Source organism: Dreissena polymorpha, chromosome 1 (genome assembly GCF_020536995.1).
Source record: "Dreissena polymorpha isolate Duluth1 chromosome 1, UMN_Dpol_1.0, whole genome shotgun sequence".
NCBI lineage: Eukaryota > Metazoa > Mollusca > Bivalvia > Myida > Dreissenidae > Dreissena > Dreissena polymorpha.
In genome coordinates this window covers 31916995-31929699 of record NC_068355.1, presented here as the reverse complement: position 1 = coordinate 31929699, position 12705 = coordinate 31916995, and the positions used below count along the sequence as shown (strand labels likewise).

The following is a 12705-nucleotide window of genomic DNA, read 5'->3' as shown; positions in this document are numbered from 1 at the left end:
ACACGGGAACTTTATCGCTAAATCGGTTGTTGTCTGCTTTTTTTTTTTTTTTATTATGTTCACATTCATGTCAAATTTTCTGTACAATGGCCTCTATATTATCAAAACTCTTACTCAAAATCATGTTGATACAGTTTGTTTTTAAAGATTAGTTTGTTGAAGATAAGCAATATCGTTTTAGGGTAATCGGTGACCCGGGGTACATTTAAGTATACTTAAGAGTACCCAAGGTTAATGTAAGAAGTACCCGAGCCGACAATGACCAATCGAGCGTTACTGAGAGAGTTGGATGTGCATGGAGATAAACCATGTTTTATAAAGTAAAAAAATTAGTAACACATATTTTAGCTGTTTTAATGTGTAACTACATGTATTACAGAATCATCAATGATTATATGCACTTTTGAATAAATTAAAGCTTGTCAGATTTTTTTAAGGTCACAGTGACCTTAGACCTTGTTACCCAAAAATGGGTATGGCATGTAGAACTCATCAAGGTGCATCTACATATGAAGTTAAAAAGTTGCAGGTGGAAGCACTTTGATTTTAGAGCAAAATGTCAAAGTTTTAGCACGATGCGAAAGGTAGACGGCGGGCGACGAGCTGGCTATGACAATACCTTGGGTAAAAAGGTTGCCCTGGAATATTACATAATTATAGTGTCTGTCTAGCTACTTTTATCAGAAGGTCTCACTTTGATCCCCACTGGCAATGAGGGAGGGTCCTCAAGATCATCTCTGAAGACACAAAGTATTGGTTCTACTCGGGAAATAGACTCCAGTGTCTTGATAAGCATCATACTTTTTCAGGAATCAAGCTTTAATACAAAGAGTTAAATAAATATTTATATGTGAAAGTGTATGATATTAATGTGAAAATACTGAGCAAAAGCCGGGGATTGAACCCACGACCTCAAGAGTGGTAGTCAGACACTTTAACCGCGTTGCTAAAGAGCTAGCCCAACAGCCTTAGTGACCTTATTTCACTACACTCCTCCCCCTTTTAATGTTTCAAGGCCCAGACACGCTCGCTACAGCATGTCTTGCATCTGCATGGCCCTCCCAGAAACCATTAAACAGCTCAGACCCAGTCCCGCATTCACAATCACAGTTCGTTTTTTGCCTCGTCGCCATTAATGTGAAAATTCTGAGCTCAAGCCGGGCATAGAACCCACGACCTCCAGCGTGGTAGTCAGACACTTTAACCGCGTCGCTAAAGAGCTAGCCCAACAGCAAGGCTGTTGGAAGTGACCTTATTTCACTACAATATGTTAGTAAAATAAACACTGCACAATTACTTATTTTACCTGTATACAAGTACCATTCCAATCTTGGCAGATAGTGAACTAATTTAAAAGCACAATAACTATGAAACACTTATATAAGGCATATCGCAGTGTTCCACAGAAATGATGCTGTTGATAATTCAGCATGATGATTAGACATTTCCAAATTCCATTTCCACTAACGACGTTAGTAACAATTCCAGTGAGTTCATGGACTTTGCACACAGTGAAAAACAACACTATTCCACTGTAACACGGTACGAAAGATTGATTTATGCAATAAATCGTCTATTGATCCCGTGTGAGCCCTTTGTTCAATGTTTGTTATATGTGCTTTTTCTCAAATATTCGCAACACATTACGAAAACAACACGGTGTAAACACCCTACCGGATGTTGACAGTTTGAATATAACCCCAAAGAAAACCGAATGTACAATAAAGAAATCGTAGATTGCGAGAGCGATTTACGAGGACATTTACGAGGGGGTTATTGAAACGGTTTACGAGAATCGTAAATCAAATCGCAACTACCCGAGTACGATATCATTATATTTACAATACGATATCTTATTGAAACGGTCCCCTGGCCTTTTTTGAGGGGACAAAAATCACGGGAAATGTTGAATTTTGGGGAAAAAATCTTGCGAAAAGCCAGATTTGTGGGAAAGTAAGGAACGTCTAAAATAATCAATTTAACATATTTTACTGTTTTTAAAACAAATTGAAGGCAATGGAAAATTTAATTATGCAAATTTTTTTCTATTTTCTACAGTGGATCAGGTTAACCTATATATTAAAAGGTAAAAACAAAAAAAACAATTTTTTTTTTTTAGGGGTAAATGAAATCTAGGGAAAATTTACCAGCTGAGGGGAAGAAAAAATCCAAGGGGAAAGGGCCACTTTTCGGCGGGTATCAAAGAAGGAAAAAAACCCTGACATGTACAACTAAATCAGGTTAATGTGTTTTCTGCATAATATAACTTAATGAGGTCTCTGTGTTCACTGCATAATACAACTAAATCAGGTCACTGTGTTCACTGCATAATACAACTAAGTCAGGTCAATGTGTTTGCTTCATAATGCAACAATCAGGTCAATGTGTTGGCTGCATAATATAACGCAATCAGGTCAATGCGTTAGCTGCATAATGCACCAATCAAGTAAATGTGCTTGCTCAGCAGCATAATACAACAAACTGATTGTGTTGCTGCATAATACAACAATCAGATAAACATGTTTGCTGCATAATACAATCGGATCAATGTGTTTACTGCATAATACAACATTCAGGTCAATGTGTTATATGCATAATGCAACAACGAGATCAATGTGTTTGCTGCATACATGTAATACAACAATCAGACCGATGTATTTGCTGCATCAAACCACAATCAGATAAATGTGTTTGCTGCATCATACTATCAGGTCAATGTGTTTGCTGCATAATACAACGAGAGCGCCGATGGCGTTAAAAGCATAGGTGCAAGATACAGGGAAGAATGGCGTCACGCGGTATAATGTAGTTCGATATCGCCATACGCGAATTTCTCAAATCAATAATTTCAAACAATTACCTACTATTTAAATAGATAATCTTTCCATTTACATCAGTGTTTGAAACGCTTATGAAAAATAATTACCCAAGCCTTTCAAAATTTAAGCACGGACAGATCTGTATCGAACTATTGTTTTCACAAATGAAAATAGACGCTACCCTATTTGTCTGCGTCAAGAATTTGTCGTAAAACTTGTGGTAAGCGTTAGATGCAGACGTGCACAACAGATTGAGTTCTGAATACAGATTTCTGAATGCAGATTTTTATAGAAACTCCTCACAGCAGTTACTTCCCTTGCTTCGCCCGGTCAGTAACTTCTAGTATAAGGGAGGCCACTGCGTAGGAGATTGAGATTTATATTGCAGATAGAATTGTTTTACGAACGAAATTTGTTTTAGGTTATAAGAAGATTTTTTGACATAAAACGGTCTTAGAAAAATTCACTAAAAACGGTGTCAGCAATATTCTTGGAAGAAAACGTTAGAAAAACGTTTCCAAAAAAAAATTGTAAGAATGACCATATACTAAATTAAATAGATATTTCGTCTGATTTTTGATCAGGTAAGGCTTCATAAAGGGGACCGATCGATGTGGATTTTCGAAATGTGGTATATACCATAAGCATAGGTGCGTAAACGCACCTATGCTAAAAATCAGGGCTATGTGTTCTCTGCATTTTACAACTAAATCATGGCCATTCATACCTTGACCAAGAAATCAGTTTTAACAGTGATGTATGCATTTGATTTTTCATGAATTTTCTGTTTTTATTGATATCCGAGTTTTTCAAATGGCAGCATTTTATCTTCCCTTTGATATATTACTTAAGTGCTTGGAAGACACAATTGCAGGGCATAGACCTTATTTTTGTAAATAAATACATGCCATTTACCATCACTATTTCATTAAATTTCCATTTGGTTTATTGTTTTTAACAACCAAAAAATACATCTGAAGCAGATAGGCAAAACTTCTCTGTCATACAAATATAAACAACTGATACGAAACATCCTAAATTTGATTGTATTCAAGTACACAAACATGTTATATTATTGTAGATAATTTTATAACATTAATGTTGCCTACATGTAACGAGGCTTTTCTTGTAAGCATGAATGTTGCATTCAACTTGTGTTTTCTGAAAACAGGGTTGTAGTTGTATGCATGAACTAGGATGTTCTTAAAAGCAATACTTAGCTATCTATTCTCCATAGTCAACATTTAAGTAATTTTGCCCTTCAATCAACAAGATCTGCTTGTCGCTCTTCACAAGTGGTTATTTCCATTTATCAAACTAGTGACACCAAAGTGTGTCTAGTACTAACATTAACATATTTAAGAGCAGACACAATCCTTCAATATTGTGTGTGGCCTGGCATTGACTGATGGTGTATTAGTACATACATTATTGCTTGACCCACCCTTTCATCTCTTCATGGTGAGCACAAAATGATACATTCCATATAATATCAATAATGTTCATACAAAGCTTTCATACTTGCACAGATGCTGTTATTGAGCATTATCAAAACACTCACATCAAGCATACTTAATTATCCCCCGCCAGAGGCGGAGGGATATTTTTTTGGCGTTGTCCGTCCGACTGTCCGTCCGTCCGGCACTTTTATGTCCGGAGCCATATCTTGGAAGTGCTTTAGCGGATTTCATTGAAACTTGGTATGAGTATATAGATGCATAAGAGGATGATGCACGCCAAATGGCATTGAACACCATCTGTTTAAAACAGAGTTTGGCCCTTTGTATCTTGAAAAAATGCTTTTTACTATAGGCACTTTTGTGTCCGGAGCCATATCTTGGAAGTGCTTTGGCGGATTTCATTGAAACTTGGTATGAGTCAATCTTGTATTAAGAGACCACTCAAGGGAGTAATCAAAAGTGGTCTCTTAATAAAACGGTCTTTGAATACAAAAGGCCATTCTGGAAGAATGCTTACCCTCAATTTTAATCTATATGAAGGATTATCTCTTTTATCCACAATGATTTTAACTTTTATAGTAAAATGAATATAAACACAATACATAAACAATATTTTACTAATAATGTGTTTTATTTTTCACTTATTATAAATTATCATTTATTATAAATCAATTGTGTGTACATATTTATTTGCAAAAACAACATAGACAAGGAAATATTTTTCCTAAGAACAAAGAATTTTGCTAAAAATGTGTAACAGTCTACATATACATGTGTACAGCTAAAACTAGAAATAAATGTCAGAAGCCAAAAGCTATGATATATTATCACATGTATTTCTCTTTCCGTTTCTATATTGCGCGTTTTTTTTAACCTGACACATTATTTTCCACGTCTTCAAGCACCTCGGCTTTACGCTTAAGAATGTTCTGAATTTGGGTTTTTCCGACTCCAATCTCGTCTGCGATTTTACGTGCACTTATACTCTTTGACAATTCCAAAACCCGAATTTTCTAGTTCAACGTTAACACTTTTTGTTTTGACATTTTAATTTCTGCATGTACGCTTAAGGAAATCTAACTCGATTATGATACATAATGAGCTGAAAAAATTAAAACACGTCAATTGAAAACAAACAATCAGACCTGGTTGGAAAATTTATTAAGTAAATAACAATGTGATTGGCTTACAAATATCTACTAATTAGCATTATTACAAATTGGTAATGTACGGATTTCGACAGATGTTGCCGATTAAAAGTTTATTTTCCGCACTTCTCAGGAAATGTTTGTCGCGTACAGTGCATTGTTTCTGCACCTGTTATCTATACTCGATAAAAATCGGCATTGTCTCTTAACGATCCACATAGTAAACTATTTAAGCTGTAGACTGTGCGCAATACGTTCCCCTATTGTTCAACTCAATAAATTAATACGCAGTCTACAACAATACCGGTCAGAACCGGTCAACGAGACAAAGCATAATCATAATGGTTGTGAAAACAAAGCAGAGGTGTAACAGTACATCTTATCGGCTTAGATAAACAATTAACACGGATTTGTCCCTGAAAGATCGATAGATTAACCACTTTTACCTCCTAGTGGTCGCTTAATACAAGATTCGGACATCAAAATACACACAAATCAGCGGTCGCTGGTCGCGTAAGACAAAAGTCGCTTAATACAATATCATTATATAGCGAAAAAGCTCCGTGGGATTTCAAAATGGTCGCATAAGACAAAGGTCGCTTAATACAAGTGGTCGCATCCACAAGATTGACTGTATATACATAAGAGGATGATGCACGCCAAATGGCATTGTACACCATCTGTTTAAAACAGAGTTATGGCCCTTTGTATCTTGAAAAAATGCTTTTTACTATAGGCACTTTTGTGTTCGGAGCCATATCTTGGAAGTGCTTTGGCAGATTTCATTGAAACTTTGTATGAGTATATATATGCATAAGAGGATGATGCAGGCCAAATGGCATTGTATACCATCTGTTAAAAACAGAGTTATGGCCCTTTGTATCTTGAAAAAATGCTTTTTACTAAAGGCACTTGTGTGTCCGGAGCCATATCTTGGAAGTGCTTTGGTTGATTTCATTGAAACTTGGTACGAGTATATATCCCCCGCCAGAGGCGGAGGGATATTGTTTTAGCACTGTCCGTCCGGCTGTCCGTCACTTTTGTGTCCGGAGCCATATCTTGGAAGTGCTTTTGCGGATTTCATTGAAACTTGGTATGAGTATATATATGCATAAGAGGATGATGCACACCAAATGGCATTGTACACCATCTGATAATAACAGAGTTATGGCCCTTTGTATCTTCAAAAAAATGCTTTTTTAGTGTCAAATATAACACTTTTGTGTCCAGAAGTATATAGGCGGGGGATTATCGGGGGATATCAATTCAACGAATCTGCTTGTTTATTTTATGTTGCTTTTGACACTGACCTACTTTTGGTTGAGACTAATGCAGAGTCCAATTTCTTGTTTATCCTATACTACTTTGATACGCATTGCTATTCCCTTAACAAGTTAAATTTAAATAAAGACATATCTTACTAGATGCAACTTTAAATGCTTCATTTTCAACCCTAAGATACTGATAAGCAGCAAACAGCATACAACCTGAATTGAAATTGAAACAGTAATTGTTATCGAAAGAATATATAACACAGGCAAGTGTTATATGGTCTACACCAAATGTCTATAGTAAATGGCAATATTTAATCTCCCCATCATGTATGTACATTATATAATGTATTACAACTATTTTTCTGTTTATGACAAAAATAATATGATCATAGCTTTCACGTACATAGTCCTGATGATGATGAATGATGAAGATAAGAAGATAATGATGATGATGTAGATGATGATGATGATGATGATGATGATGATGATGTAGATGACGCTGATGATAATGTAGATGACGCTGATGATGATGGTGATGATGATGATGATGAAGATAATAATGATGATGATGTAGATGATGATGATGATGATGATGATGATGATGAAGATGATGATGTAGATGATGATGTAGATGATGATGGTGATGCACATGGTGATGATGATGATGATGATGATGATGATGATGATGATGATGATGATGATGATGATGATGATGATGATGATGATGATGAATATAACGATGATGAAGATGATGCTGATGATAATGATGAATATGATGATGATGATGACAATGATTATGATGATGATGATGAAGATGATTATGATGGTGGTGGTGGTGGTGATGATGATGATGATGATGATGATGATGATGGTGGTGGTGGTGGTGGTGGTGGTGGTGATGATGATGATGATGATGATGATGATGATGATGATGGTGATGTAGATGATGATGATGATGCTGCTGATGATGATGATGATAATGATGATGAAGATGAAGGTGATGTTGATTAGGATGATGAGGAGGAGGATGAGAAGGATAATGATAATGATGATGATGATGGTGGTGGTGGTGGTGATGATGATGGTGATGATGATTTTGTTGTTGATGTTGATGATAAGAAAGAGGAATAGGATGAGGATACGATGCTGTCCGGTAATCTTGCGCAGTAAAGGGTCAATTGGTTTAAAAACATGTTCTTGTATTAATTGACAATATAATATCTTATTTTATTATGTTTTGCTTATTAACACAAAAATATGTCATTAATTCAGTGAGGAACTGTCCGATTTGATTTCAAAACAAACATGACTCACCTCATTTTCGAACTGTCAGTGTGTCCGGTAATCTTGCGCACTTGGTGTAATGACCTCATTTAGGCTACATTGTAGACATATGGGGTGCGCTCGTAACTGTGTTCTGGATGTGATTCACAGCTGTTCCTTGTTACGAACGCTTAAGTACAATGTTCTGGACATGTAAAATCTGTGCCCGCGAAATAGGAGGAACAGTCGGAACAAAGATGGCGTCACCATGTGCTTCGAAGATATTATACAAGTGCAATTGCAGTGTTTTTTTTTACACATTAGAGTCTGCCCGTGACCACCAGTGTCAGAAAGGTATGCTCATATTTGAATAAACGATATATTATATTGCCGTATATTTTGAGACCTTTAACGTTGTGTTATTTATATTATTATGATTATAAACTGTCAACAATTTCTGTGTCCCCAAACAGTTTCGATCCGTTCCATGCAATTAGTAGGGTGGATTTGTTTTCGTTTCCATTTCATTAGTTTTAGATCTACAGATATGTACCAAATGATTTTTTGGTGAAAAGAAAAGAAATCCAAGTCACAAATATTTAGTGAATCGACGACGTAGACATATTTATAAGTATTAATTCTGATTATCAAACAATAGAAAATTTTATAGCAACACTGGACACAAAGTGCCAGAAGAGCTTTTGTCATGGCATGATGTCGATTTAAGTCTTCTAGTCAGTAAAAAGTGAATGGTTAAACTTTAACTACACAAGCCAGTAGAGCAATAAGGCTCTCATGGACCTATTGTTCTAGTATTGTCAGTGCCCCAGATAATTATTTAGGAAATAGGGGTTTCATCCATTGATTTTGAACAATAGGGCGATTTCATTTTTGAAATAGGATAAAATGAATTATAAAAATGCATACCGTAATATCATTACTACTTTACCTCTGTTGAAACTGCACACGTGTAATTATTGGTTACAACTGTAAACTTTCTCAATGAACTTAAATAAATTGATGTTTCATAAAAATTTTAATCATTGAAACATTCCATAATATAAATTTTAAACTTAAAAAAAAAACTGATGTTAACTGACATCTTTTTAACTGTCAAACATTTAAACAAAATTGATAACAGGAATGTTTGGGCACTTATTGGCACTTGTTTTCTTTTGGTTCGAACAAGTTTGTGATTGACTGGTATTTTGGTGCAACAATCACGGATGTCTTCGACCTCTTTAAAACATTTTTATTTCGCATTGTAATATAAATTGGAAGTACAGATGCTTTACAACTTCATGTACAATGAGCGATGGATTAAGTAAGATTGAAAACGGATGTTTGTTGTTGTAAAAATTTGGTCAGACGCTTTATTTAACAATAAAATTGAGTTAAGCAGGGTGTTTGAATATCTTTGACTGTTTTCCTGCTACGTCATCCTGGTGCTTGCTGAATGAAAGCGTCGCCGTGTTACGATAATAAATTACAAAGAGAAAATACCGTAAATGAGCAAAGCATTTTCGATCGAAGCTATTGTATCATACGCATCAAATTTGACGAGTTTGCGTAAAGTTCAATTTGGTTGAGTTTTCAATACGCATGAAATTGTATTTCTTAAAACATTTTAATAGGGTGAAAGACTCAGATACGCAGCTTATCTGGGGCACTGTATTGTCTTTTTTTTTCGCACAACTATAATTGTCATTGCTATTTTCTCTCTCTCTTCAGGGAAGTTTGTCCAAGAGATTGAACATACAAGCAGTTCAAAGACCATGTTCCAATGTGAAGACTGTGAATGTTTCTTCACAGATATGGATGTTTTCAAAACCCATGTGTGTGTCACAAACCAGAAAAGTCCAGCACAAAGTGTGTTTTCTGAAGAAGGTAATGACACTAACAATAACCAGGTGTGGAACAAGGCCCAAACGCAACTACTGATTAGGTCCTATCAGTTGCTTGAGGCAAAAGTTTCACAGGGCAAACTTAGGAAAAAAAGTATGTGGGAAAAGATATCGGAAGAAATGGGAGAAAAGGGTTACAATTTTTCAGCTGAACAAGTCAGTGGAAGGTGGAAGACCCTAATAAGGGCCTACAAAAACATTAAAGCACACAATGCTAAATCAGGTAGTAGTCTTAAGACCTACCAGTTTGAAAATGAATTGGACGAGATATTTGCAAAAGATCCCGTCATGACGCCTGTAAAAACAATGTCATCTGCCAGTTAAGTCGAAGAAAGTAGTGAAGATGACCAGATGGAACTTACAAAAAAAAGGTCAAGTAGTGAAAAAGACAGCGACAAAAATAAACCTCCAGCGAAAAAGTCTAAGTCTAAAGTCTCAGGTAGTCAGCAAATGGTGCAGATGTTACAGAGCTTTACAGTCGACCAAGCTCAGAGAGAAAGAGAGGAGGCAGAGAGGACAGAGAGGAGGCATGAAGAGCGGATGCAGGTCATGAGGGGTTTAGTAGATGCGATAAAGCAATCAGCGCCCCAAGCTCCAACGAAGAACAGGAATAATTAAACACTTAGTGTAATTGAAAATGTTTTTTAAACAATTTCAAGAATAGGCATAAATGAATTAGGTTTTACTTTCAGATAGTGTAATAAGGGCTTTAAAACTAAACTGATCAAGAATATGACAAAATTTATATTTCATTTGAGTGTTGTGAATCAAATAGAATTACTTGCATGTTTTTTCATAATGGATAAATACCCTCACAAAGCATTGATTTGCTTTAAATGCGATAAGCATTAATTTTCAATTTTGACAAGAACTGGACATGTAAATTTCTGTATATACAGTAATAGTGATAGATTATGTATCATAAAATCATATATGTATCTTAAGTATATTAATTTAATGTATCAAGCTAATATTATAAGAAAAACCTTGAATGTGATACCTGAAAATTGTTTTTTATCATACGCCTTGCTCTTCTTTCAAGCTTGTGTTTCTTTCTTTCAGATTGTGTGATATGTATGGACAAAGCCAGGGATGTTGTCTTGGTTCCATGTGGACACATGGTGTGTTGTTGCAGCTGTGCCAGAAAGTTGGACAAACAGTGCCCTTTGGGTAGAAAAACATTTAATCAAACTGTTAAGGTTTTTAAAAATTGATTATCCAAGCTTTTTGAGTGCCCACATGGTTTTGTCACAGTTTTCCTATTATTAACCCTTTACCACTTAGGTACGTATTTTGATGCTTTTGTAGTCCCCTAGAAAGTTAAATTTAAGTAACGACCTTTCTTACTAGATTCAAATTTGTATGCTTCATTTCCAATCCATAGATACTGATGAGCAGCAAACTGCATAAAACCTGAACAGTCTGCGAGTTACTTGCAGGCTGTTCTGGTTTTATGCTGTTCACACAGCATTTCACTTCGCTTCTGAGTGAAAAGAGTTAATATAGTAGTTAAGTTTTGGAGAAACGCTTTATGAAAATATGTTTCCTAAATCAACAATACAATCCTTATGCTTTCATAAAAAAGGACAAGTTTTGAGTTGTATTTCTGATTTTCTACCAACAATAACAATACGAATTTAAAAACATGGCAGTTGATACAAAATTTTACACAACTTGTATGGGTAATTAAGCAAACCATTTCTGTCATTTTCTGACAGGCATCATAGGAATGTATACCAATAATAGTGTTTGAATGTCTAAATATTTTGGAACTGTTTGTCTTGTGTTTATTCTTCAAAATGACATTTTTGAAAGATTTATGTACAGTTTTAATTTGATTTTATTTATTTTCATTATTTACTTTCCACCAGTAGTGGATGCGACAAGTGTGATATGTAGTTTGTCTTTTGTCAAGTGCTTTATTTTTGCACACCTGAGCAATTAACATTTACTTATTCAAAGACTATTTTTCAGTTTGTAGCTTTATGACAGTTTTCAAAGTATTTGACTTTAAGCCATAATAGTTCAACCGATGTATGTTTTGATTTCTTCATAAACTATATCGAATGTCACAAAAATCTTATATATGCTATTGAAAACTCTTATTTTACAACTTTCTTTACAATTTTACAGGGCATTTTTCCATCCTTTATCAAAGTTACACCTTAGAATATTTCACTAGTCTGTGTATTGATTTTTTCTAGCAATTTTTATAGGGATATTGTTTGTAGGAAGCAACTGCAAATATATTTTCTCCAAATTCTACTTTTGCATACTAGTATTTTGAGTTTCAAATAAACTTTTATGGCTTTTAAGAATGATCATTTCTAGTGTTAAAATCAGGATGATAACCTTTCTAATGTGTTGTTTATTATAATTGTTTTTCTATTTTTATGCCCCCCCTTCAAAGAAGAGGGCATATATTGTTTTGCGTATGTCTGTCGGTCAGTCTGTCCACCAAATAGTTTCTGGGTGATAACTCAAAAATGCTTATGCCTGGGATCCGGAAAGTTTATAAGTTCATTTATCATGTCTGACAGATGACCCCTAATGATTTTCCGGTCAAAGGTCAAGGTCACAGTGACTCCAAACAATAGCATGGTTTCTGGATGATAACTAACGCATAAGCCTGGGATCTGAAAAGTTCATAGGGACATTGGTGATGGCTTACAGATGACCCTATTAATTTTCTTCATCTAGGTCAAAGGTCAAGGTCACAGTGACTAGAAACAGTAGAATGGTTTCTGGATATTTCATAACATATTCACATACAATGGCCGACACTACAACTGACAGCCTGTTTGGGGGCATGTGTGCCTACAAACAGCCCTTGTTAT

The 12705-nt window shown here is 35.3% G+C and overlaps 1 protein-coding gene across 1 annotated transcript in view; it reads right to left on the bottom strand.

The window, feature by feature from the left end:
• The window catches only part of LOC127875434 (uncharacterized), a 666243-nt gene that overhangs the window by 191777 nt on the left and 461761 nt on the right, over positions 1–12705 (bottom strand). The window lies entirely within an intron of this gene.